At 37.9% G+C, this 27,055-nt stretch overlaps 2 pseudogenes; both read left to right on the forward strand.

The window, feature by feature from the left end:
* Positions 1-11,125, forward strand: part of LOC149264875 (phospholipase D delta pseudogene) — a 31,921-nt pseudogene extending 20,796 nt beyond the window's left edge.
* Positions 11,126-11,128: 3 nt separating this feature from the next.
* On the forward strand, positions 11,129-20,192 carry LOC149264876 (phospholipase D delta pseudogene; annotated as a pseudogene).
* The last annotated feature ends 6,863 nt before the right edge of the window (positions 20,193-27,055 follow it).

Here is a 27,055-nt window from a genome sequence, read left to right on the forward strand (position 1 = left end):
GAGTCATACATGTAGTCCATACATCAACCATTTCTATCATTAATATCAAATCTATCAACTGATTTATATAAGTAGTTTCACGTGTCCAACCAATGCATCAATATTACATAATGTTCATAAATGATAACATGGAACTACAAAGTAGAGCCCTAGCATGGGTAGCTATCTAAGTCAAAATGGGCATCACAGATTCTCATGTGACAACCTTGTGAAACCCCTTGATAACATTTAGAGTTGAAACAGATTCAACTGTCCACCATGGAAAATAGCATTTGAACTCAGATATGCTATAAGGTGGTACCAACCAAAATATTGGCAAGCAACAGATTAGTGCACTATCAATTCCACTAGAAGGCGCTAGTATAAGTTTCATGCATATAATTTCTTTAATACCTCAGGATCTATGACATAGATTCCATGCTATATGAATCTTTATTCACCCCTGAATCTATAACTTTTTTTTTTAGCTTTCTCTTTTCCTTCAATTTGTTCCTAACCTAAGAAATTTCCATCCAATGAAAATCACATAATCTAAAATTGAATGGACAGAGAGATATTTTGCTATGCTAGCTAGTCGCAATGCTAGGATACAGAGAGTAGGAAACTAAGGAAAGTTACTAGCAGAGATCCTAGATCAAATGAACAAAAACAAAATAATTGAGAAGGATTATGCTATTGTTAATGACAAAGATCCTAGATTCCTAAATCAAAGAAGTACTGCACAATAATTAGCAAGGACTACTTTTTTTTTTTTTTTTGCATCAGCATTTGTCAAATAGAAAAATCCACAAACTTGGTCTTCGTAGATCCACATATAGAAAAATGCTCCTCTACCCAACTAGTGATGTTTAGGAACATTGAAATGGGTGCATTATGGGAACAACAGAGATATAAAATGTAGGATAGTAGTAGGAAAACAGAACAGAAACTTCCATTCCAAATATATTGGCTAATTCCCAATATAAGAAAATAAAAGCCAAATTCTATATCATTAATTTCAACATCTATGAAAATTTGTCCAAGATCAAATTCTAATGGCACCATAAGAATTCCAAATTTTACAAGCATTGCAATCTAATGCAACATTCAAAAGTTCAGAGATAACATCTGAGCTATACGAAACAGAGAACATCACAAAGGCCACCATCAATATCATTAGTGCTTAGAGAACTATAAGGATGAACTTATGCCAGATAGAGATATACATTAATCACCAAACCCTGTGTTTATCAAGAAATAATATTTCCATAACTTAAATATGGCACTCTTTTGTTTTGAAGGGCAAACCTTATATCCTCGATGACAAGTAAAATACCTTTAAGAGTGAATATTAGAAGTCTAATTGCAAATTTAGCCTCTACTATTAGACAATTAAAAAATCATTAACATAGGCAACAGAGAAATAGCTCCCCACAGGTTCATCCTCTAATAAATTTAGATCTTATCATATATCCATGAAAATGGAGCTAATTTATCATATATCCATAAGTTTGTAGTTACTGCCAACTGCATTGTATTAAGGTTTCCGTCAATAACAATGAGAGGTGAGCTGGGACACTGAGAGTGGGGCAGTGGAGACTTGGGCTCGAGATCCCTCCGACATCATGTGGTTGTTTCCCAAAGGGTTCAGTTCACCCCACATGGAGGCAATTGTTTGTTCAGTGGTTGAGCCTCGAGGTCATTCTCTTAGGAGGGGTGGTATATGCGAACAGTATATACTGTAAATGTTGTCCCAACTCTTGATAGGTTGTGGATGCTCATCGCTTAAAATTTATAGAGGAAGCATTTGCCTTCAAATCAATGTCAGTCATTTTTAAAGGTTCTGGTAAGTCTAAATTTGACCATCTTTGGTTAAGTTGTACAGTTTCATAAAGTAATCCGAGACTTAGTTTAATAATTTTAATTTTTAATATGATATGCTAATATATTTCAATTACGATGCAATAAATAAGTTGTGCTAACTTCAATTGTCCAATAATCTGGGATTCAATGAACAATAGTGATAAAATTTGAGTAAAATTTTGACATTTTCTCTCTTTCGCTTCTATCAATTTTATTTTAAAAATTTAAAATTATTTGTTATCAGGGTGAAAATTGAGTAAAAAAAAAACTCAGCAAAACCATTTTGGTTATAATAATGCCAATACAATATGCAAATGCGTTTCTGATAGTGAGCATTTCCAATTGTACGAAATGCATTTCCTAGTCATGTTTGTTCAGCTGAAAACACATTTCAGGGCTATACGACATGTGTTTAATGAATGATACAACCCTATTCTACACATTTCCTGCAACTTGGATTTGTTTAATAATCTCAAGGAATTTTGAGTAACCCATATCGCTCTGTAAATTATATGCCTAAAGCTGAGGCTGTTTTTAAATTATCGTTATGAATCTTTATTTCCGTTAAAAAGAAAATAATACTTCTATCCAAATCAAGTTAGCCAAGAAGCCTAGTGACTAGATCATATATGCTCTAATGTTGAAGCCACAACATACATTCAAATTTGAACAAAAGCACAGGTTGCCCACAAAAGAACTAAATAAAATCCTAGATAGTCTTTCACAGTGAAACACCATTGATTTCTTGAGTGATTTTCCACCCCTCTTGAAAACTACGTGAGAAGCATATATCTTAGGCTATATACAATGTATAAACAGACTGACCAATTTGCCAGCCCTTGAAATCTAGGCACCTACCATATTTGAACCAGATATATTTTAACAACCAAAGAAAATAAATTTCCCATACTATGGTGCCACATGTTAGGAACAACCTTTAAGGCATTGCAATCCTTCAATCGTCATGGCAAATCTCCAGTTATAATTAGAAGTTTCCAAAGTGCAAGAGAGCAATGACCACTGTAATAGCCATAAGAGAGCAAAATGAAGGTGTTGAATCATGAAGGGATTATGAGACAAAACAGTTCATTTCACAGAGCCACATCTCGTATTATATTTACCCTAAATCTATAAACCTCTCATACACAGAATTGGTTGCCTGCCAATAAAAATGATTTAATAAAGAATGCTAAAAGTGATATTATCATTCCACATAAAACCAGAAGAAGTATCTCATAAGCACACGTTACCCCACATCTCCATGACAACATGCCGAATAACTAAGGGATGCCTACCGAAGCCTGATTCGTACTGTGCCCAGATTTACATACGAATAAATACAAATTAATCGGAATCGATCATGAATGTTTACTCTGTGCTCCTAACTTGCATGGCCCCCATTCCATATTTACTTGTTGAAATTCATGTTCAAAGAAAGTGATTCCTTTGCTCCATTGTCCAGCTTGGTCATTCTTCTTTCCTCTTCCGAGGGAAACCATTATGCTATTAATTTTCCATGCCCAATGTAAATTTTACCTTCTTAAGAGGTAGTTTATAACTTTATACCCCATGTATTTTTCAAAAGTAGCTTCCAACCCATCAGAATAACGAACTAAATCTTTCAACATAAATATCTTCATATTTTATTAAACTAAGACACTCATTTTCAAACACTCTTAGAACTTTCAACCATCATTAATATTACTTAGACTCTGCTGCCATTGCCAAGGTTATAATAACCTCGACATATCACAACAGAGAATTTTGCCTAAAGTTTTCCCACTGAATAAAAGATTTTGTTTGAACTCCAGCTCAAAGCAAAAAGGTCTATGCTATTTTATGGTACCCAATTTAAACTCTGGGTACATGCAGAGAATTCTGGCTGTGCCCAAGTGTTGGTATCTGCCAAGAAAGATCAAGTCCTATTAGCTGGCAGCCTATCTTGCAAAGCAGTGCATAAACAAGCTTTAGGACTCCAAAAACTTACTAGACTGCCCAGCGCAACAAGGAAACAATACAGTGACCTGTAGTCCCTCTGCCTTCTTTGCTTCTTACTTGGGGATGCATTCAATACCCTTTTTAGCCTTTTACTATATAAAACCAAAGCAGTGCACTGACTAGACTTGAACCTTTCTTTAAAATATATGGATTTTCAACTTTATATTCTTCTACATTACTTTAAGAAAAGATAAAATGGCCTGAAAAATGCAGTACCGAGAATTCCCTCTGAACCTTTTCTTGCCACAAATGCTGCCAAATGTCCATAGACAATTTTAGAAATTCTGTAACGTGACTCAGGTTCAAAACTCTGCGGTAGTTGGGAGGAGACACCTAAAATTTAGTCATGTCAAAAGTTGGCATCAACCAGATCATGTGCAATCCCTGGGTGATTTTGACAGCTTAGATGCCCTTGGGTTTGGTTTCTTAGACAGGCTAATCCCCACAAGTCACTGACATGCTAGCAGGATAAAAAAAACAAGAATAATTTTTATTTTTCTCCTTTCCCTTTTACTCCATGTTCCACCATGTAATTTAGTACTCACGACAACAAAAAGTGCACACACCATTGTATGTTTAGTTGTCCATTCATGTTGTGAATCTGCAAGGTACTGCTTATAGCACTCACAGGCATGCCAAGCAAATTGATGTTATAATTCAAATCCTAAAGAAACAGATGCAGTTTAGTCAGCTGTCTCCATTGTTGCACGAAGCAAATATTGTCAGGATACCAGTTCAATTCTAATAAAACCACTACAGGACCCCACTTCAATAGAACTGATAATACTCTGACCCCAGTCGTGGCCATGGTAGCTTTGAAAAAATTAACTTGGAAACACTACCCCTCGTGTCAAATGGAAATCAACCATTGCATCTTTCACTTGTCTTTGTCAACTACATTAGATTCAAAATTGGAAGAATATCATTTTTCACTTTAAAGTACTACCATCCCTAATCCGATGATATCACATAATCAAACAAAAATTATAAACCATATCGCTCAAATGCTATCTATCCACGGAGGGAAACCAAGCTATGTGGTAGTCACACATCCTCAATAAGTCCTGGACAATAGATTAGTAAAAAAAATTGGACCTTACATGTCCTATTGAATTAAAAAAAATGCAGCACCCTGAAATAACATGAGGAGCAAGACTGCCAATCTGTCAGACTAAGGAAATCAATAACTGAACTAACAACACTGAAATTGTCCTATCTTGCAATGAAGTAACTGAAATCCTCCCCTTTAACAAAACAACAAAACAGGCATATCTTGAACATAATATATTTTGACAAAATTGATACTATAAGCCTATCAGTATAAACATATAGGTAGATGACATCATGAGTATCCTTCTGATGGTTGTCAGATTACCAGTGTGGTTAGAAAACATATTTAGTAATCTCAATTTTTTTCAAAAAAATGTCACAAGGCTCAACTCTTAGCAGCAAAATTTTGTTCATTAGCTGTCAAAAATCACGTTTCAAAAAGTGTTAGAAAAGATTTCGTAATGTAAACATCTTAAATGTTGGGCAGAGACCCAGGCAATAATGAAGGCATTTAAATTCTAAATTGTAAAATGTATGGCATTTAATTTTGAATGGAATTACAGAAGTAGTTATAAGTGATAACATAACAGGAATTCTCAACTAAAGCATAAATGTTAATGAAGAGATTCAGACAAGCTGCAAAGACACAAAAGCATGAAATAAACCGAGTAATGCAGAGGAGATTCTGTAGCACATAAACAATAAATTTCATAAAAGCGTTTGGAGGAAACCCTCAGAAATCAAAATATGGGATGACAAAATATTGGTTAAGATAAATATGAAGCCTAGAACCCTTTTCCCCTGGAAAATGCAACAATGGGTTTTTTCTGATACATATGTGCACTTACCCTCAAACAAATGGGAAAGTTTATATCCACTGTAAATGACAAATGAAAAGAACTGAATATGCATTGGCTATATTTAAAGTTAGCTCCTGAATCAATCGTAATATGGATTCAAAATATCAAATTTTGCCCATTTTTAGGACAAATCAAATAAAGGGTGAATGGCATAACATATTGCAAATTTTTACAAAGCTAAGAACAGAATACCTAAGCCTGGTTGACCCATGAATCTTATCAAACTACCCAAGATACAAATGGTACTCGATAACAAGATATGATAATAACATGAAAGGTAAAGGAAAAATATGAGGATTATTGTGAAAAAGGAAAATTGATTTCACTGCTATGAAAAAAAACACTCTGAAGTTTTTCCAAAGCTGTAATTTCGGAATGATGTCTATCAGATTTAAAGCAGGAGATATCCATCATTGTTTTTATACTAATTTTGGTAACAGTCCTAAACCTTTATGTTGAATATTTCCGATGTCCAGCGGTTGGAGTGAAACTTGAATTCTTTTGTATTATATCCTGAATAAAGTTATCAACCTTACAGATTTACATGGCATGATAACAGGACAGAAGGAATAAGTTTCATTAGTGAAGATGCCATTGTTGTGATTCTAATTCCAACACAACTGGTTAAACCCTAAACCCTAGTGTTTACAAGCCGGGCTCATCAGTCAATGGGCTCTCTAGGGAGGTGCTCTCATCTGGAAGGCTCCTGCTCATCCAACATTCGTGACTGACTAAGTAAATGTACCCTCTACATACCTATTTTCATAGAACCACGCACCCTTTTATGGGGTACCAAGTAACCGTCAAAAAAAAAAAGAACCCATTTTTAAATTTCAAAGTATCGAGTTCTCCATACCCGAACCAGGTTTGGAAGGGTGTGTTTGAGAAGAACCCGAACCCTTTTCCAATGCTCGGGTGTGTGAATCGAGTACAGGTATGCAAACCCCACCCCTAGGTTTACGTACCCCTGCTTCACAGATTTCCTGCTATGAATCTGCACATAATATGAATGTAAAAGAGTTGCAAAACAATAGTGTAATTTTGGTCATAAATGAATACTAGAGCAGAATGGTCACACACTCATTCTGCAAGTTCCATCTATATCCTTCAATCTTAACAGTGCTTTAAGTGAGACCTTCCCCTCACAAAGATTGAAAATGCCAGCATACTAGACTACAACCGAACCTTTGCTGGAAAACTGTTCAAATCCTGGTCTCCAAAAAGAGCCAACAAATATAAACTGGCCTATATATCGGTTAAGGTGCAGTTTGTACTGGCCGATTTCAGAACTCTTAAGCTGTAGAAAACCCATTTCAAACCAAATTATGTTAAGCAAACACTCCTAAGCACACATTAATTGAGATTATCTGAAAATTGAATCTGAGAAACAAGTTAAAGCTCCAAACTGCCACTCTGCCTGTATTGCCTATGAGAAAATATATGACAATAAAATATTTAGAAAAGTATCAAGTCTTTCGCCTTTGTTAATTGATGTGACAGATACTTAACTATCCTACAGGGCCAACTGTCTAAACGGCTGCTGACCTATGCAATTAAATACAATGCCTTCCTTCTGCCCTAACTTTTATTTTCTCTATCTTGCTACTTCTTACCATGCATCAATTACACTTTCCTTCAAATAATTGAGTGTAAATTGTTGGACGCGCTCAAATTTTTCACAGTAACAAGGCTAGTATGTAATAGTTGTCATTATAGAGCAGAGGGAAATTAAACCCTTAAAATCATTCCAATCTGTCTAATCAACTTCAGTCCATTTAGGTGCACATAAATCCATGCATTAGGCTGTCTGAAAAAGCCCTAGATCAGAAAAGAGGGATTTTCTCAAAGTACATTAAGAAAAGATCAAGGCCTATCTTAAATTGAGACTACATTGAATTACTTTTACTAAAATACTTACGAGAACAAGAAGCAAAGAAGAAAATGACATTGAAAGAAGTTTATCCAAATTGCCCTAATTACAGAGGACTGGAAGCAAAAGGAAGTGGATCTTAACAGATGTATCAGTCCGGGTGAAAGCCATTCAAATTGATAAGTAATAATCCGATCTCCATTATTCTAATAATTGATAAGTGATGACCAATTTCCATCATTCTAGACACCGTCGGGTTCCTGCTTGTAATAGCTCGGATTTTTTTAAGATTAACCAGACGTACAGTGTTATCCCTATCTTTTCTATGCAGGACTGTTCGTTTACATGCACTAACCAATTTCCTGTTTTTTCAAAGAATCGTTGCTTAAAGAGATGGGTATTTTCACAGAATTTTGCCGTAATTACGAAAAGAGAGGAAAATACAATTTAGTTGTAGTTGATGCTAAGAGGAATTATAACTGTTATTGATTCACAGAAAGATAAGCTTTCTTCCCATATTTCACCTATTCTGTATCAGTAGAGATACTTGTTATTTATTTGGAATCATATCTGCACATCTTAATTACCATTAATGACCATCTCGGCGTCTTTGCATAGGCTCAATTTAAAGACGATTTTTATAACTAACCCCAAAATCATATAAATATGAATCCTCGTGGGCTCCCATTGAAAGAGACCAGAGCCATATGGTCTTACCTTGCTCAACGCACAGTGGAAAACCAAAGTGTCTTTTCCCTCCATGTTCTGCAAGAGATCTGGAATTTTTTCGAAGAACGTGTCGCTTGCATAGTGAAAGGAGCCTGCTATGTGAGCATCCAGACTTCTCTCCTCATCCCTGACATCGATGATGGCTACATTTGGGGATTCGCAGAGGTTGAGCAGCTCAGGAGCTGTGATATAACTGACTTCAATGGGAGCTGCCATTCTCAAATCCTGCTTTGCACCAAGAGACTCTGAATATCCACTTCTCCTGTTGCGCTTAAAACACTGAAATGACCAGCATCCCATGAAAGTGTTCGTTGCAGGAAATTGCTCCCATTTGTCAGTGCCAATTCCATTCTTCAACTGAGGGGATGAGAAAGACACCCCATGTATTTATTTCCAAATTAGTAATTAGTATACGGTAAACTTCTTCGCACTCATAATACAGGGAACCCTTAATGCAAGAAATGTTACATGTAGAAAGCGAGAATAGCTAGAGTTTTTATTTTTTTATCGGGAGAGGAGAATACATAAAATTGCAGAAATTTTACATTAGAAAGCGAGAATAGCTAGAGTTTTTCTTCTTACAAGGAGAGGAGAATGGGTAAAATTACAGAAATTTTATATTGGAGCTGTTAGACTCCGTCTCATGTCAGAGATTGATTCTTCTTCAAAACCCTGTTTTGAAGAAGAAATCATTAAATGTGTTGTTTTAGATTATGTAATTTATCTCCAGCTCTTCAAAAGGGAGCAGCTTCCTCAGCTCCTATCTCTGCAAAAGCACAAACAAAAGAAAACAAAACATCATCAGCAATCATGTCCATTTGTTTGATCTGGACTAGAAGTTGTCTTCAGTTGTCATTTGGTTATATAGCTCTCCATACATTTGGTTGCTCGGATCTGGTTACTTAGCAAAGGAAACACGGGAATGAAAGGCATACTTTAATCTCTTGACAAGCATATACCTGCGGGTTTGTTGCCTAGCCTTCAGCAATATATATCAGGCGGTGGATTCCTCTAGGCAATCGAATCTGCTTTTACACCAACATTCGTGGCTCCATGCACAGTTTTGCAATGGAATTGGCTTGCCATATGCTTTGAGCTCAATCTCCCTCTATGCAAATCTCTACCAATTGATTACAACAACACAGAAGGGCCAGTGTAGAGAAAGCTCAATGTTCATCTCGTTTCCCACACCCATGTTGATCTGGGATGGCTCAAGACAGTTGACCAGTATTATGTGGGTTCTAACAATTCAATTCAGGAAGGAATTATGCAAACACATGATGAAGAAACTAGGAAATTTTTCAAACATTCTACTGTTTATTGCGTGCTTGCACCTCGCTATGCGAGCCATAAGCTTAGTTGGTCCAAACAACGAGATGTTGGTACATTATATACTCACCACCAGAAACTTGTTATTGTTGATACCCAAGCTGCTGGTAATGACCGAAGACTTGCCTCCTTTATAGGTGGGTTAGATCTCTGTGATGGTCGTTATGATACCCCAGAGCATTCTTTGTTTAGGACTCTTAAGACTGTACATAGAGATGATTATCGCAATCCTACTTTGATGTTGATTCTGGTGGCCCAAGAGAACCCTGGCATGATTTGCACTGTAAAATAGAAGGTCCTGCTGTATATGATATCCTTAAAAAAATTTGAACAACGCTGGAAAAAAGCAACAACATGGCATGAGATTGGTAAACGTTTTAAGGTAATTTCTCATTGGCGTGATGATGCACTAATTAATTTGGATCGGATATCATGGATTCTTAGCCCCACAGTGAATGTTCCTAGTGGTGATCCTCATTTATGGGTTTCAGAGGAAGATGATCCAGACAATTGGCATGTACAGGTTTTCCGTTCAATTGATTCTGGATCAGTAAAATGTTTTCCAAAATCTGTCACAGAAGCACAAAGTCAGAATCTTATCTGTAGAAAAGATCTGGTTATAGACGCAAGTATCCATACAGCTTATATTAAAGTCATCCGATCTACCCAACACTTTGTCTACATTGAAAATCAATACTTCTTGGGATCTTCTTACAACTGGTCATCTTACAAGACTGCAGGTGCAAACAATATAATTCCCATGGAATTGGCTTTGAAGATTGCCAGTAAAATAAAAAGAAATGAGAGGTTTTCAGTTTACATCGTCATACCAATGTGGCCTGAATGGGACCCTAAAAGTGTATCTGTGCAGGAAATACTTTTCTGGCAGTCACAAACAATGCAAATGATGTACAAGGTTGTTGCAAAGGCCCTTCAAGATTCAGGGTTGTCAAAATCATACCATCCACAAGATTATTTGAATTTTTATTGCCTTGGTAATCGGGAAACAAACGATGAGAATGAACTAATGATTGCTCATACAGAAAACATTATGCAGGAGCAGGCTAAAAGGTATCGCCGCTTTATGATTTACGTCCATGCAAAGGGCATGATTGTAGATGATGAATATGCGATTCTGGGCTCTGCAAATATCAACCAACGCTCTCTAGATGGTTCAAGAGATACAGAGATTGCTATGGGTTCCTATCAACCGCATCATACATGGGCTCAGAAGAATTGTCACCCACGTGGCCAGGTTTATGGATATAGGATGTCACTTTGGGCAGAGCATATTGGAAAGATTGAGGACTGCATTCGTGATCCTGAAAGCATTGTGTGTGTTAGAAGGGTCAAAGCTCTAGCGGAGGGATACTGGAATCAGTTTGTTGCAGAGGAAGTTACTGAAATGAAGGGTCATCTCTTAAAGTACCCACTAAAAGTTGATTGAGGAATGTTGGTATAGAAACCCATGTGTCAGGCCAATCTTTTCTGCGATTAATTGTGCGTCTAGACAGAATAAGGCCCTTGTGTGTCAAACAGAGCTTGCTGGCGTTGATTGCATAGTTTTTAACTGGGATCTTAAGTTGCTAGAGCAACGTGGGAAAGCTGTGATTTTTAACGGAACATCCACAGATGATGAAGAGAAATCTCGAGGAGAGCGAAAGGTTTGGGAAAATATCCAAAAAGGATTTGTCAACTAGAAAAATTTGGCGCACGTCCTTGACACCTGGCCTTCACTTCAGCCAAAAATAAACAAACAAAGACACCTGTTACCAGATGAATAGGATTCGTTCTTATGACCTCAGTTAGTCATACGATGGAGTCTGTGCTCCATGTTTATTAGTCATCAGAGGATTTTTTTAGAAAAAACGCTCTTTTCTATTATTGTAAAACAACGCCCTGATTGTGGGGTCGATCTGTTGTTTTTGTTTTAGAATAGTTTATAAAAATAATCATTTGTAATAAAAAAAGAGTGAGTGAGGGAGAGGGATAATTCTGAGAGCTGAGAGGTGTGTGTAGCAGAGCTTCTATTGTACAGTCATTGACAGAGATTTTTAATGAAATTACACAGCTCTGACTTCTGAGATTCCTGTGGTATGAAAGTTAGCATAAGTTTTTCTTCTGTTTCATATGTAATCTGTTATGTTTCATTTCATTTCATAATCATTTCTGAGTGAACAAATGAAGTGTTTAGGTAGAATTCATAGTATTATATGCTCTGCCTATAAGTTTGTTCATGTTCAATGTTTTCTACTGTTTAAGGAGGATTCAAAGTTATTGTTTGCCCTCCTTAGCTCCTCACCAGTCTTGCCATCCCATTTAATCTCAATTTGATGTTAAATTTCTTGCCTACCTTGCTTCAGTCGATAATATGTGTTATTCATTATCTTTCTCTGCTCAAGCTGTGACTTTGCCCATGCAGCCCAGAAAAACCCCATCATTTTATTAAAAAATCCTTTCTGATCAGTTTACTAGCCTAAAATTAGTGTTACCCTATTGGTCATCTCATCTAGACGAGATAGACCGGAGAGAGCCTTCTCCTGCCCCGTAGGGCTAGCTACGAGGCTAAATGGTTTGATGTTGCCTTGAGGTTTACCTTTCTCAGCCTGAGGTGAAATTTCAAGCGCTAACATACTGGCGACCATACTGGGGAGAACAAACTTGTTTGTGGGTTGATGTGTTTGTTTTATAAGCTACAGACGGAGCCTGAAGTTATGCCAGGTAGCCTTCGAAACGCTTTTGCTTTGCATAAGCGGAAGTAGATAAACGCTGCTTCAGTCAATCTCTGGTCTAGCTTGTAAACGTGACATCTAACTTGTTAATTACCCCAGTACATGTATCAAGTTCAGATCTGATTGTTGATAGTGGACAACGATCAGACACTGACAAGGCTGAAATCATTCACTGGCGACTCCTTCACTGAAAACTCCAGAGATCAATGCTTCATGGTGACTTCACTGTAGAGAGATCAGTAGCTGTGAGATTTTCAAGATGGATCAGATTGCAAGAAGATATGCTCCCTTGAGCCGAGATCACATTCCAGGTTTTCCGAATAAAATTCCGAAGGTAGATTGGTCAAGGAATCTGCCTATATTTAATGATGATGGTAAGAAGGATGTTGCTTTACATCTAGTTAGATTTCATATGCATATTCGCAAGTTGAAGGTGGATTTTCCTGAAGATTGCTTGATGAAGATATTCTTGGCCACTCTGGAAGGTAAAGCCCAATCATGGTATGAAAGTTTGCCACCTGCTTGTATTTACTGTTTAAAGGATTTTCATGCTATGTTCATTGAAAGATATAAGGACTCTTATCCATCATTGAATTTAGTTCAAGACTGTTGCAAGCATGCCTATAGTTTTATTGAAAGCCTTGAGAAGTTTTATGAAGATGATAATTTCATGGATGAAGAGATCATGGAAGCCCTGTATGAGAATCTGTTTCAGCAGCATAAAGAAAACTTAGAGAATTTCCATCAAGATGATCAGGACATTTTGCAGCAGAATCAAGATCAGCAGGCTGAAGATGGTCATACAGTGGAAGATGATGAAAGAGAAGAGCTTGTTTCATATCTGCCCACAGAAGAAGACCAGATTGCAGAATGTGATAATGTTGGGACAGCTACTTCAGAACTACATTCAGATTGTGATGACCAAGCATACCTTGTGCCGAATCCTGAAAAGGAGAGTTTTGTTGTTGAGATCATAGACAAAGTTCTTGATCCAAATGTCCTTATGCCATCAGAACGGAGCCTGCATGAGGAGGTAATTCAGCCAGCTCATGAACAGCAAGATGAGATCTTTGTTCAAGTAAGTGAAAACTCTTCTTTCAATCATAATTTGGATAGTTTGATTGCCATGTCATATGACGATGATCAACAATGTTTCCAAGTTTCAGAAGATCGGGACTGTCATTCAGATTTTTCATGTTTTGAAATGTTATTTCAAGAAGACAAGACTTGTTTGAGCAAAGGGAAACAGAAAGTCTTATCTCCTTTGTCTGAAGTGGAGATAGATCAGCTTTTGAAAGGTCATGCTACAACCCAAGCTAAAGCAAATCGGCAGTGTGCACATGGTCACGAAAGTGTTGGTGAAACTTCTTCCTCTTTTGAAAATGATGACAGTTTTGTAATTAGTTTTATAGATCAGCAAACAGATAATATTTTCTTTCATGAAAATGATGAGGCTGTCATGTTTGATGATCTTGAGGATTGTTTTCTGTTTAAGAATGACTTAGACCATGAAATTAAGGAATATAAGCTTGAGAGAGACAATATGTCAAAATTTCTCACGGTCAAGGAATTTACAGCCAACACTCATATGGCAGAAGCTTATACTTCTCTGTGCCTTCCTATCAATCAGCAACCCACTGTTCTTTCAGATCAGAATGAAGCAAGTACTTATATTTTTGCAGCTGGATCTCCAAACAAGGTAGTGCTTCAGGATTATCAAGATCCCTTTGGCATTCTTCTGCAAGCATTAGAAAAGATAAATGTTGCCTGGTTCATTATCATAAGTTTTGGTTTCAGTGGTTATTTTGAGTTGCCTACAGGTTCATCGTTTCGCCTGCTCGAGATAAGCGAGAGTAGAAATTTGGTATGTAGCCATCTGCTGGATTGGTTACATTGGAAAGCTCATTATACATGATTGTACATATTTCATTAGTATGCAGGTGGTTGTCATCATGATTCCAAATCTTGATGGATTGCTGCCGTTTTTCCAAAAGCTTTGTAAAGTTTTGTTTTAAGTCGGTCATGAGTCATTTGTGTTTGGTCTGTTGAGTGAGTTTTTTCAAGTTATTTCAGTTTGCCATCGAGTCGGTTTGAGTCAAGTTTCAGTTAAGTTTCAGTCAGTTTTCAGTCAAGTTTTCATTCAATAAATGAGTCAAAGTCTTGTGTCGTTTGCCGAAATAATGACTCCATTGCCCAATGATTGTAAGGCACTGGTCTGCTCTCCCAGAGGTCTAAGGTTCTTGGTACCTCCAAGGAGCTACCATCCCCATTGCAGCCAATGTTAGTGTCAGTCTTTCCAGCCTTCCTCCTGTGATCAAACATGCTCTTACAAAGTGATTTTGAAGTGTCAAGGTCAAATTTTGTCATTTCAGTGAGTCTTCAAGCAAAATTTGGTCACTAGGCATTAGGTCTAGGGTTTGCTTTTACTCCTTCTAAAGTTGTCCAAATGGCGGTCCATGTCATCATTCAACTGATTCTATCATCATTCATAGGGTTTTCATTATCATGTCAGTGTCTAATGAGTCATTTTACATCTTGTTCATGCTTCAGTTGTGCCTAGGCAAGGTCATTTCCCTCTCCTAGGGTTTTGAAAGCCAATTTCTCTTGGACGGTCAAATCATCGGCAAAACTTGTTTCCTGATGTTCATACACCTTCCCCTATCCTTAAAGTACCTTATCAAACACTTCCCATCCCTTAGATCCGCCAAATTCCTCATTTTTGCACAAACCCTAGTTTCTAGCTACAACCTGGCAATTTTCTAGGTTGGGCCTGTGTTTTGCCCTTTTGGACCCCTTCCCCTCACTCAATCTCTGAGATTCAACTTTCCCCTGCTTCCTAACATCCCTCCCTACTTCCAAAAATTTCCCCAAGAATTTAGAAGCCCCCTATCCCCTTCATTTCGCTCCATTTCTACAAAATTCCTTGTTTCACACATCGGGACAAGTTTCACTCAAATGATGTTTCAGAGCAATCAAATATGAATTTTGAAACATTGAGAGAGGTTTTTGTCCAAAACATGCCAAAGAAGAAAAACCTCCTTCACTTTTTGCACAGGTGTCATGGTTTTAGAGAAATGTCAAAATTACAATCGCCGGATCCAAGGCGGTTGGCCAAGGCACAAAAAAGGAGAAAGAGGCCCGATCCCCTCCATATCTTGGCTGAGGCCTCACTGAAGGATCAAGGCACTCAATAGCCTAGCCACAGCTCAAATCCCAAAAAAAATTGAGAATTTTGGGTAATTTTGGCATTTTTTGGTAATTTACAAGTTTTGGCTCTTCAACAGGTCTCACCCCCGGTGAGACCCTTTGTCATGGCAACTCTTTTTTGCAAAAACTCAGCATTTCTAGATTTTTCATGCAAAGTTACATATGCCTATGGATGGACTTGAGTTTTTATGGAGTTTTGGGCCTCCAGAAGGTCAAAATACATAAAAAATTTGACTTTCTACCACTTTTTTGAACTACAGAAAGCTGTCTTGGGAGAATTGGTTTTTGACAGGGCAAATGAACTCCAAATTGAAAAATTCCAGTTGGGTTGGAAAGTAGACTCAAATACCTTTCCAAAGAGCTATCCTGAACCCAATTCTGACACCTGAAAGTGCCTCAAAAAGAGCTCCAAAGGGGCGCGACCCGTTGAGCAGGGGGGCGCGACCCGTTGAGCAGCTTTTTGCCAGATTGCACTGTACAGCCCAGAAAACGCAGATTTGACTCAGTTTGAATTTTTGGGGTTGAAGATGATTATCTTTAATGTAATTTTTGTAACTCTAAGACACTTTTACTCTTGTTTAACACTTCTAGAAGATCCATTCATGTAATGGGTAAATATTAAATGAATGAATTGGTTTCCTAGCTTATAGAGGCAAGTTGTTTTGACTACCTAGATTTTAGTGCTCAGTTTAGAATTAGTTGAAACAGCTCCTAGAAGGATGAGCTCGACCCCTAGAGGGAAGGGAATAGGTTGGCTTGCCTATATTATGTATTTTCTTAATCATTTTCAAGGGTTGGAAGGTTGTCTCTTGAGGGAGAAGCTATCATTGTATATTTTCATTGTATCTCTGCAATTTTTGGCTAAGGAAGACCAGGGTTTTGCAGTCATCTTTGGGATTCTTGTGGACTCATGTGTTGATGGTGTGTTTCTCAATGTTCTTGTAAGCTTTGTTATGTGATTCATTTCCTTTCTTTGCTTCTGCATATTGAACAAATGAAGTGTTAAAGTATGAATTCATGCTAGCCATGCTCTGCTTTTAAATTTGTTTAATTTCAATGTTTTCTACTGTCTAAAGAGAATTCAAAGTCATTTTTTGCTCTCTTTAGCTCCTCATCTTTCATTCCTGATCATCCATCTCAAGTTAAGGCATCAATACTGTTTCCTACCTCGCCCCAAGGAACCCCCTGCAGAAACTGTGTCCAATCCCCACACCCAAAATTGCAATTCCTCAATTTGCCACCAAAAACCCAAAAAACCCCAAATCAACCTTTTTAATCAGTTTACTAGCCTAATATCAGTGTTACCTTGTTGGTCATCTCATCCCATTGAAGATCTGCCGAGATTGACCGGAGAGAGCCTTCTCCTGCCCCGTAGGGCTAGCTACGAGGCTAAATGGTTTGATGTAGCCTTGAGGTTTACCTTTCTCAGCCTGAGGTGAAATTTCAAGCGCTAACATACTGGCGACCATACTGGGGAGAACATTCAACTTGTTGATTGTCTCGTCCTAGTACATGCAATCAAGGTACAGATCTGATGCTGATGGTGGACAACACTCAGACACATATGCAGGCTGAACCATTCACCTGGCGACTCCAACTCGATCCTGACAGTTCAGTGCATGCTGATCCGTTCATGCAATGGAAGGGTATGTGGCAAACCCTACCCTGTGTGAAGCTGTAGAAGAAATAAGAAAGAAGTTAGCAGATACTGAATTTGATGAAGATGTTTTCAGTGCCTTGCTTCAATGCTTGAAATTTTTAAAGGTCTTCAAAACTAAATTTTGTGAGTTAATTGTTGAAAGAATTGAAGAGGAGATTCAATGGTTAGATGAGCAGATCTGGTCATATGATTTCCAAGACCCTAAAAAGTTCTTGGAAATCCTTCCTCCATTGAAACAAGAAATAACAGACTTGCCTACAGATGTTTACATTGACAGTGTGCAGCTGGAAGTATGCATCACAGAGTTGGGGCAGCCAACAGAGTCCGGCTTCCGTGATCCTATTGCGGCATACATGGACACATTTTTCAGTTTGATTGATAGATCAAGATGTATTTTCCGTGACCAGGGTCATTACGTGCATGAAGGGCTGCCAACAATGACATCTGTGACTTCGTGGCAACATTCTCAAGCGGCTTCATTTTCAGGTTTACTTGAATGGTTAATTTGGCATTTTAGTATTACCTGATCCAGTGTTTGTACGACAAAGTAGGGTAGCTTTGCAAATAAATAAGCAGCCATAAGGGCAGCATCTTCTTTTAGTTTGCTTGAAGATTGTTTCAGTTCAGTTTCAGTGTGAAAATTAAGTCAAGAGTTGTGTCGATGATGACTCCATTGCCCAATGGGTGGAGGCACTGTCTGCTCTCCCAAAGTTCTGCGGTTCTTGGCACCTCCACGGAGCGGCAGCTGCCATCCCAAGTGGAGCCGATGTTAGACTCCGTCTCATGTCAGAGATTGATTCTTCTTCAAAACCCTGTTTTGAAGAAGAAATCATTAAATGTGTTGTTTTAGATTATGTAATTTATCTCCAGCTCTTCAAAAGGGAGCAACTTCCTCAGCTCCTATCTCTGCAAAAGCACAAACAAAAGAAAACAAAACATCATCAGCAATCATGTCCATTTGTTTGATCTGGTCTAGAAGTTGTCTTCAGTTGTCATTTGGTTATACAGCTCTCCATACATTTGGTTGCTCGGATCTGGTTACTTAGCAAAGGAAACGCGGGAATGAAAGGCATACTTTAATCTCTTGACAAGCATATACCTGCGGGTTTGTTGCCTAGCCTTCAGCAATATATATCAGGTGGTGGATTCCTCTAGGCAATCGAATCTGATTTTACACCAACATTCGTGGCTCCATGCACAGTTTTGCAATGGAATTGGCTTGCCATATGCTTTGAGCTCAATCTCCCTCTATGCAAATCTCTACCAATTGATTACAACAACACAGAAGGGCCAGTGCAGAGAAAGCTCAATGTTCATCTCGTTCCCACACGCATGTTGATCTGGGATGGCTCAAGACATTTGACCAGTATTATGTGGGTTCTAACAATTCAATTCAGGGAGGAATTATGCAAACACATGATGAAGAAACTAGGAAATTTTTCAAACATTCTACTGTTTATTGTGTGCTTGCACCTCGCTATGCGAGCCATAAGCTTAGTTGGTCCAAACAACGGGTTGTTGGTACATTATATACTCACCACCAGAAACTTGTTATTGTTGATAACCAAGCTGCTGGTAATGACCGAAGACTTGCCTCCTTTATAGGTGGGTTAGATCTCTGTGATGGTCATTATGATACCCCAGAGCATTCTTTGTTTAGGACTCTTAAGACTGTACATAGAGATGATTATCGCAATCCTACTTTGATGTTGATTCTGGTGGCCCAAGATAACCCTGGCATGATTTGCACTGTAAAATAGAAGGTCCTGCTGTATATGATATCCTTAAAAAATTTTGAACAACGCTGGAAAAAAGCAACAACATGGCATGAGATTGGTAAACGTTTTAAGGTAATTTCTCATTGGCGTGATGATGCACTAATTAATTTGGATCGGATATCATGGATTCTTAGCCCCACAGTGAATGTTCCTAGCGGTGATCCTCATTTATGGGTTTCAGAGGAAGATGATCCAGACAATTGGCATGTGCAGGTTTTCCGTTCAATTGATTCTGGATCAGTAAAAGGTTTTCCAAAATCTGTCACAGAAGCACAAAGTCAGAATCTTATCTGTAGAAAAGATCTGGTTATAGACGCAAGTATCCATACAGCTTATATTAAAGTCATCCGATCTGCCCAACACTTTGTCTACATTGAAAATCACTACTTCTTGGGATCTTCTTACAACTGGTCATCTTACAAGACTGCAGGTGCAAACAATATAATTCCCATGGAATTGGCTTTGAAGATTGCCAGTAAAATAAAAAGAAATGAGAGGTTTTCAGTTTACATCGTCATACCAATGTGGCCTGAATGGGACCCTAAAAGTGTATCTGTGCAGGAAATACTTTTCTGGCAGTCACAAACAATGCAAATGATGTACAAGGTTGTTGCAAAGGCCCTTCAAGATTCAGGGTTGTCAAAATCATACCACCTACAAGATTATTTGAATTTTTATTGCCTTGGTAATCGGGAAACAAACGATGAGAATGAACCAATAATTGCTCATACAGAAAACATTATGCAGGAGCAGACTAAAAGGTATCACCGCTTTATGATTTACGTCCATGCAAAGGGCATGATTGTAGATGATGAATATGCGATTCTGGGCTCTGCAAATATCAACCAACGCTCTCTAGATGGTTCAAGAGATACAGAGATTGCTATGGGTTCCTATCAATCGCATCATACATGGGCTCAGAAGAATTGTCACCCACGTGGCCAGGTTTATGGATATAGGATGTCACTTTGGGCAGAGCATATTGGAAAGATTGAGGACTGCATTCGTGATCCTGAAATCATTGTGTGTGTTAGAAGGGTCAAAGCTCTAGCGGAGGGATACTGGAATCAGTTTGTTGCAGAGGAAGTTACTGAAATGAAGGGTCATCTCTTAAAGTACCCACTAAAAGTTGATTGAGGAATGTTGGTATAGAAACCCATGTGTCAGGCCAATCTTTTCTGCGATTAATTGTGCGTCTAGACAGAATAAGGCCCTTGTGTGTCAAACAGAGCTTGTTGGCGTTGATCGCATAGTTTTAAACTGGGCTCTTAAGTTGCTAGAGCAACGTGGGAAAGCTGTGATTTTTAACGGAACATCCACAGATGATGAAGAGAAATCTCGAGGAGAGCGAAAGGTTTGGGAAAATATCCAAAAAGGATTTGTCAACTAGAAAAATTTGGCGCACGTCCTTGACACCTGGCCTTCACTTCAGCCAAAAATAAACAAACAAAGACACCTGTTACCAGATGAATAGGATTCGTTCTTATGACCTTAGTTAGTCATACGATGGAGTCTGCGCTCCATGTTTATTAGTCATCAGAGGATTTTTTTAGAAAAAACGCTCTTTTCTATTATTGTAAAACAGCGCCCTGATTGTGGGGTCGATCTGTTGTTTTTGTTTTAGAATAGTTTATAAAAATAATCATTTGTAATAAAAAAAGAGTGAGTGAGGGAGAGGGAGAATTCTGAGTGCTGAGAGGTGTGTGTAACAGAGCTTCTATTGTACAGTCATTGACAGGGATTTTTAATGAAATTACACAGCTCTGACTTCTGAGATTCCTGTGGTATGAAAGTTAGCATAAGTTTTTCTTCTGTTTCATATGTATTCTGTTATGTTTCATTTCATTTCATAATCATTTCTGAGTGAACAAATGAAGTGTTTAGGTAGAATTCATAGTATTATATGCTCTGCCTATAAGTTTGTTCATGTTCAATGTTTTCTACTGTTTAAGGAGGATTCAAAGTTATTGTTTGCCCTCCTTAGCTCCTCACCAGTCTTGCCATCCCATTTAATCTCAATTTGATGTTAAATTTCTTGCCTACCTTGCCTCAGTCGATAATCTGTGTTATTCATTATCTTTCTCTGCTCAAGCTGTGACTTTGCCCATGCAGCCCAGAAAAACCCCATCATTTTATTAAAAACTCTTTGATCAGTTTACTAGCCTAATATCAGTGTTACCTTATTGGTCATCTCATCTAGATGAGATAGACCGGAGAGAGCCTTCTCCTGCCCTGTAGGGCTAGCTACGAGGCTAAATGGTTTGATGTTGCCTTGAGGTTTACCTTTCTCAGCCTGAGGTGAAATTTCAAGCGCTAACAGGAGCAATACTTAACAACACTCTTAATTGGTGTTTAGTGGGCTTTGGGTCCAGATTTTGAACCAAAGCTCTGATACCATGTGTAAGGGCCTGTTTCCTATTATGAGAGCCTCAACCTATTATACACTAATAGATCTATTTTCCCGCTGGTTTAAAAGTTAAAAATAAAAGAACTTGTTGGTCTTCTCACATAGCTTTAAACATTTAACATCTTATCATTTTATCATAAGCAACATAAGTTAAGGTGAGCATTCTATTGATATCAACTTGACAAGAGTAGTCCATGGAAAAATACCTGTTCCGGCGGTTGATGATGATACCTTTGTCTTATAGCTCCAGCTGAACGCTCCTTCTGACCGACCCAACCGGATTTGCCTCCCAGCCAACTAGGAAACAAATTCCTAGCCCAGGAAACCTCCACAGGTTCCCTAGCCCTCCGTGCCCAAGTCCAACCAGATATAGTGTGTCCTCAAGAAGAATGTGCAAAACTAGATAATGATACTTTCCTCCTCTCAAACCCAAGAAACCTCCACAGGTTTCCAAGGTCTCCCAAAATCATAACAAGGCCAAACAATCACAACCAACCCCCACAATCCTAAGCAAGACTCCAACACCCCCCTTTTCTTCCTTCCCCCTTCCCTTTTATACCCTCTTTCCTCAACCACCTCTCATTAATGTTATTAACTTCTCATCCATCCTTAGTTGACTTCTCTTCTCCCAAGTAAGCTAGGAGTACATTTGGAATTGTGACATGAATATAAAATTGAGAATTTAATGGGAAAGGATCATGTCTTCTCCCAAGTAAATCTAAAAAGTACGTTTGGGAATGTGAAGTGTAATTACATGGAGAGGACCATGTCTTCTCCTTAGTAAATGTGAGGGTACATTGAGGAATGTGAAATGAATAAATATATATTGATGATAAGATGGAGAGGACTATGTCTTCTCCCAAGTAAATGTGAAAAGTACATTTGGGAATGTGAAGTGTAATTACATGGAGAGGACCATGTCTTCTCCTTAGTAAATGTGAGGGTACATTGGGGAATGTGAAATGAATAAATATATATTGATGATAAGATGGAGAGGACTATGTCTTCTCCCAAGTAAATGTGAGGGTACATTGGGGTATGTGAAATGAATAAATATATTTTGAATTAATGGAAGGAGACCATATCCTACATAATATTCAAATTGAGAAGGTAAGTGGGGAATTTGAATAATGGAAACCATAAATTTATTTTAGACCAATATTTCTCAATATTTTCAGATAATGTAAATATTAACACAATTTGTAGGACAAGATTTAAGTGGGGCATTACACTACACATACCATTTTGTGGATATATTACTAATTTTTGTTGTGAGCTACCCTTATGCATAGTTTATTTTCCATTTAGGATGAATTGTATTTTCAAATTTCACTGGCAGAACGGTTCTAGATCAGGCACTCAAATGCTAACTTGGCACCGTTGGAAGATTGACTTCACCTGATTGAGATCAGTCATGTACATAGGTAGGAACCTGTACATAAATAAGCTTAGGTGTTGAGCATTTGGTTTCTAGTTGCAGTTCTTTAGTTTAATTTTAGCTGATAAATAAGGGTGACTGTCCCAGTTGGAAACTGGTTTTCAGAGGTTTCAAATTTCAAGAATGTCAAGTTTTAGTCTTTCAAATTTTAGGGTTTTCAGAATTTCAGACTCCATGCCCAACTAAGGCTACTAAACTACGATTCTCAACACTTTTCTATCAAAGCACAAGCATCCTATCATTGTAGATACCATAGTGAATTCAGTGTAAAAATTCCATAGAATTTGAATTGGTTAAGCAATATATGACTCCATGCCTGAGGTGAAGGCACTGATCTGCGGTTTTTAGTGCTTCTATGGAAAAAGCACTATCCCCAGGTGGAGCCAGATGTTGTAGCTTCCATTGTTATTTAAGTCTTACTTTCATTTTTATCACAAAATGAAAGAAAAATAAAAATGAAAAATGAAAAATCAAACCATTGTCTAAAGGTCATGCAGGTTCAAGAGGCGCAATCAAGCGATAGCTTGATGAGTTTGATGAGGTGTGCTACGGGGAAGAAATGAGCACGAAGATTAATTAAAGCTCAACCCCCGCAGTTGACCATGACGTTAGCATGGTTGACCACAATGTGTGGCCTGAAATTACTGTGGGGGTTCAACCTCAAAGAAGCTCCTGTATATTCTTTACCCCCGCAGAGTTTAAAAGAAATAAATTATTTTTTTTGATTGATGGATTTTGAATGTAAGAAACCCGCGAGAAGATCTAGGTTGTCCGATCAATAGGCCATAGATCCGACAACAATTGGGTGGGTAACTAGAATGAAGTTTATTTCGGAAATCGGACGTGATGGCATATGAAATATAGTTTAATTCGCTGAAGTCTGGGCCAATCTTATCCGTCCATGAAAAGGGACGGGATCCGACGGATATCAGGTGGAAAAGTAATCTGGATTTATTTTTAAAATCGGACCCGATAGATCATTAACTGGAATTTTTTATTTCCTATCGGGTTCGTATGGGAGTTAAAGGAGCATTGAAAAAGAGGACTCGATAAGGTTTAGTTCAAATAGGTTTAAAGTTTCTTGAGTTCTGAAGGATCATACCATCCATTGAAGGGGTGATTAGACGGTGATCGTGTACAGCTCAGGTGGACCTGACAGGTTTATGAACCAGACTGTTAATCCTTTTCAGTTCCGTGGTAAACTATGTTCCACGTAAATTAGCTAATTCCGTTGTTCAAGCAAAATAACCAAAGTTAGAGGGAGATGATCAAAACTTCAAAGGGACAGTGATTGGTTGGGTTTCCTTGTGTTTTGGCCAATCAAAACACTCCCGATATATACGTGTGTCCAAGTCCACTCACGGGGTTTTGTCAAATATGGTTTGTTATGTTAAAATAGTTTAACCATTATCAAAGCATCTACAGAGAAACTTCATCAACAGCCAAGCAACAAATTTGAAAAGCGAACAATCATCATCATTTTTCTAAATTATGTTACTTCTTGTTATTTTATTTATGAGGTGTCTTTTATCCTCTATGTAATATTTTGTAATAACTTTCACTTTAGATAGTTAGGAGAATAGTTAAGTAGTTTGATAGTTTTGGTGATTACCAACTGTCTCATAATGTATAAAAGGAGGAAAATTTACAGAGAAGGGGTTCGAACTTTGGAGAACCTAGATACTAGGCCATTGTATTCCTGATACAATTGTTGATTAATGAAAGAATCAAAAGTTTTCCACACATTGTTGGGTATGATTTTGTGACTTCTCTATTATGTGCCATCATATGTTTTCTTCCTTTAAGTATGGTGATGAAGCTGTAGGTATTTATTTGCTTATGTAAATGAAGTTAAAATCTCTTAAAAGAGCGCTCCCATACTTGAAGTTCTTACCTCTGCCATTCTTCTAAGTTACAGATAGTAGTTTCCATGTAAGACAACATATTATCTTTAACTTCTCCAAGTGTCACAAATAGTAGATTCTGTGTAAAACAACATATTGTCTCTGACTTCTTCAAGCTTTCTTCATTCATCATTTATATTCAGCAATCAAATGGCATTTTGGTATTTTCGTGTCACCCTAAGTATTGAGGGTTAAAAACCAAGTCTCCCAGGTCCTTCATTTGAGAACACAACATACGATTAAGTGACAAAAAAGTGACAATCATTATAATCATTAATCTCTTAAGCACAATTTATACACAGCCAGGAAATTGGTTTCTTAAGGTAAAACAGAGTCTCTGAAATAATGACTTTTCATGTGTTTATACATCTCCACTTCAAACTCTTTGGAATTTTTCTTGAATGATCCAATGGTTTTCTTCATGTCTTATCCTCTTATTTACTGTCAACCCCAACGACACCAAGGCTAGCTCTCATCTCGTTTTTGTGACAAGGTGTGCCTCTAGAAGCCTTAGCAAGACATTTTTTGTGACACCACTATCGCAAGAAATAAAACGAACATATTGCAAGAAATGCGACAATACAGAGGAAGGTGTAAGAAAACTGAAAATATGTCGACTTGGTGGCACAGTGAGCTGAGCAACGAGTTGGAGGATATGAGCAATCACCGAGGGCGTGTCAGCCATATAGGATGGAACGAATTGGAACACATGGGCGAGTTGACCCATTTGAGAAGTGGCAAAACAAGGGAGCCAAACCATGTGAGGAGTAATATGATAGGAAGTCAACCAAATCGTACAATGAAGGGGTCACACAGAGATTCAAACTGTACAGTGAAGGGGTCACACAGAGATTGGAATGACTTGTATAAGCAGGCGAGCCGCATGGTAGTAGACACATCACAACACATCGCTTGAGCTGAAGTCACTTGGAATGAGTGTGAAGGAGATGATGGAGAGCCGAGATAGGTGACTCGAGTATGCGGTGATGCAGGGCCCGAGGGCAGACTTGTGACCTAGTTGAACCAATGTTTTAGGGTGGAGACGACCTGCAGTAGGACAATGTGTGACCTAATAGGGTCCATGAAGTTGGGAAATGGGCTATGTTGTATTACTTGACTATTTCTTGGCTTTGTGGATTTGTAATTGACATTTTTAATAAAAGCAAAAGGAAAGAGGGTCGTTTTGTTGAAATTGTGGAGGTGCATGATGATGTTTATGTTCCTTTATGTCTTGCATATGATACTTATGATTTTGTTAATGAAATAAGTTAATGCTGATGATTTGACCATGCTCTGTGATGAAATTCCAATATTTAATATAATATAGAGATTAACATGGGTAATATATTGCAAGGTGTAGTCTAGGTGTAGTAACATTATGTTATACTAGGAAGTTTTGAGACATATTACTGTCGGAAACTCAAGGGATCATGATGCACCAAAAAGGTTCTTTTTGACCATATGAGGCCATGGGGTCATGACAGGTGGATTTGGAGCAACCACTCCATGGATGAGAAGTAGTTCAACAGTGCAACCAAGATGGAGATGTGAAAGTTAAGAGGTGTGTTTGATTTTTGTGGTTCATGTTCATTTGAATATTTTGTTGAGAGGATAGGTGGCTTGGGAAAGGAACAAGACAAAAAATGGAACAATTTGTGCTTTGAGAACATGGAAATCGGTAAGAAGGCAATACCAACACTTATTAACACGAGTGATTTGCACAATTTCTTAAGGGAAAGTTTGGCACAACATCTTGGATTGAAAGTAATCATGATCAGAACAATAGTGAAAGCATTCAACTATAATCCTAAGACAGTGGAAGGATTGGTAGCATATTCACCAGTTCAGATTGATGGATGGAAGGGACTTTTAGATTTCACAATCATTATAATGGATGATTTTGAGGTGATATTGGAACAAGATTTCCTGAGAGGAATTTGGGTGGTTCTAATACCATGGATGGACTAACTCATTATCTTGGATGATAGCAAGACGCGAGTTGTATGCACAACCGCACAAGAGAAACAGAAGGAGAAAATACAACTTGTGTTTGCACTAAGATTGAAGAGAGGAGCATAGAATCCAGATGCCCAAATATATGTAACAGTGATAAAGGAACTGAGAGATGATGGAGTGGAGACACCTATTCCACAAAAAAATTCTAAGTTATTGGATTCATGTGTGGATAGAATGTCGAATGGGTTGCTAAAAGGACTCCTTCCATGAAGAGTAATGGGTCATCGCATTGAGC

This window comes from Pinus tabuliformis, chromosome 6 (genome assembly GCF_031772625.1).
Source record: "Pinus tabuliformis cultivar Carrire ecotype Pingquan chromosome 6, CPIR1, whole genome shotgun sequence".
In the NCBI taxonomy this organism is placed as follows: Eukaryota; Viridiplantae; Streptophyta; class Pinopsida; order Pinales; family Pinaceae; genus Pinus; species Pinus tabuliformis.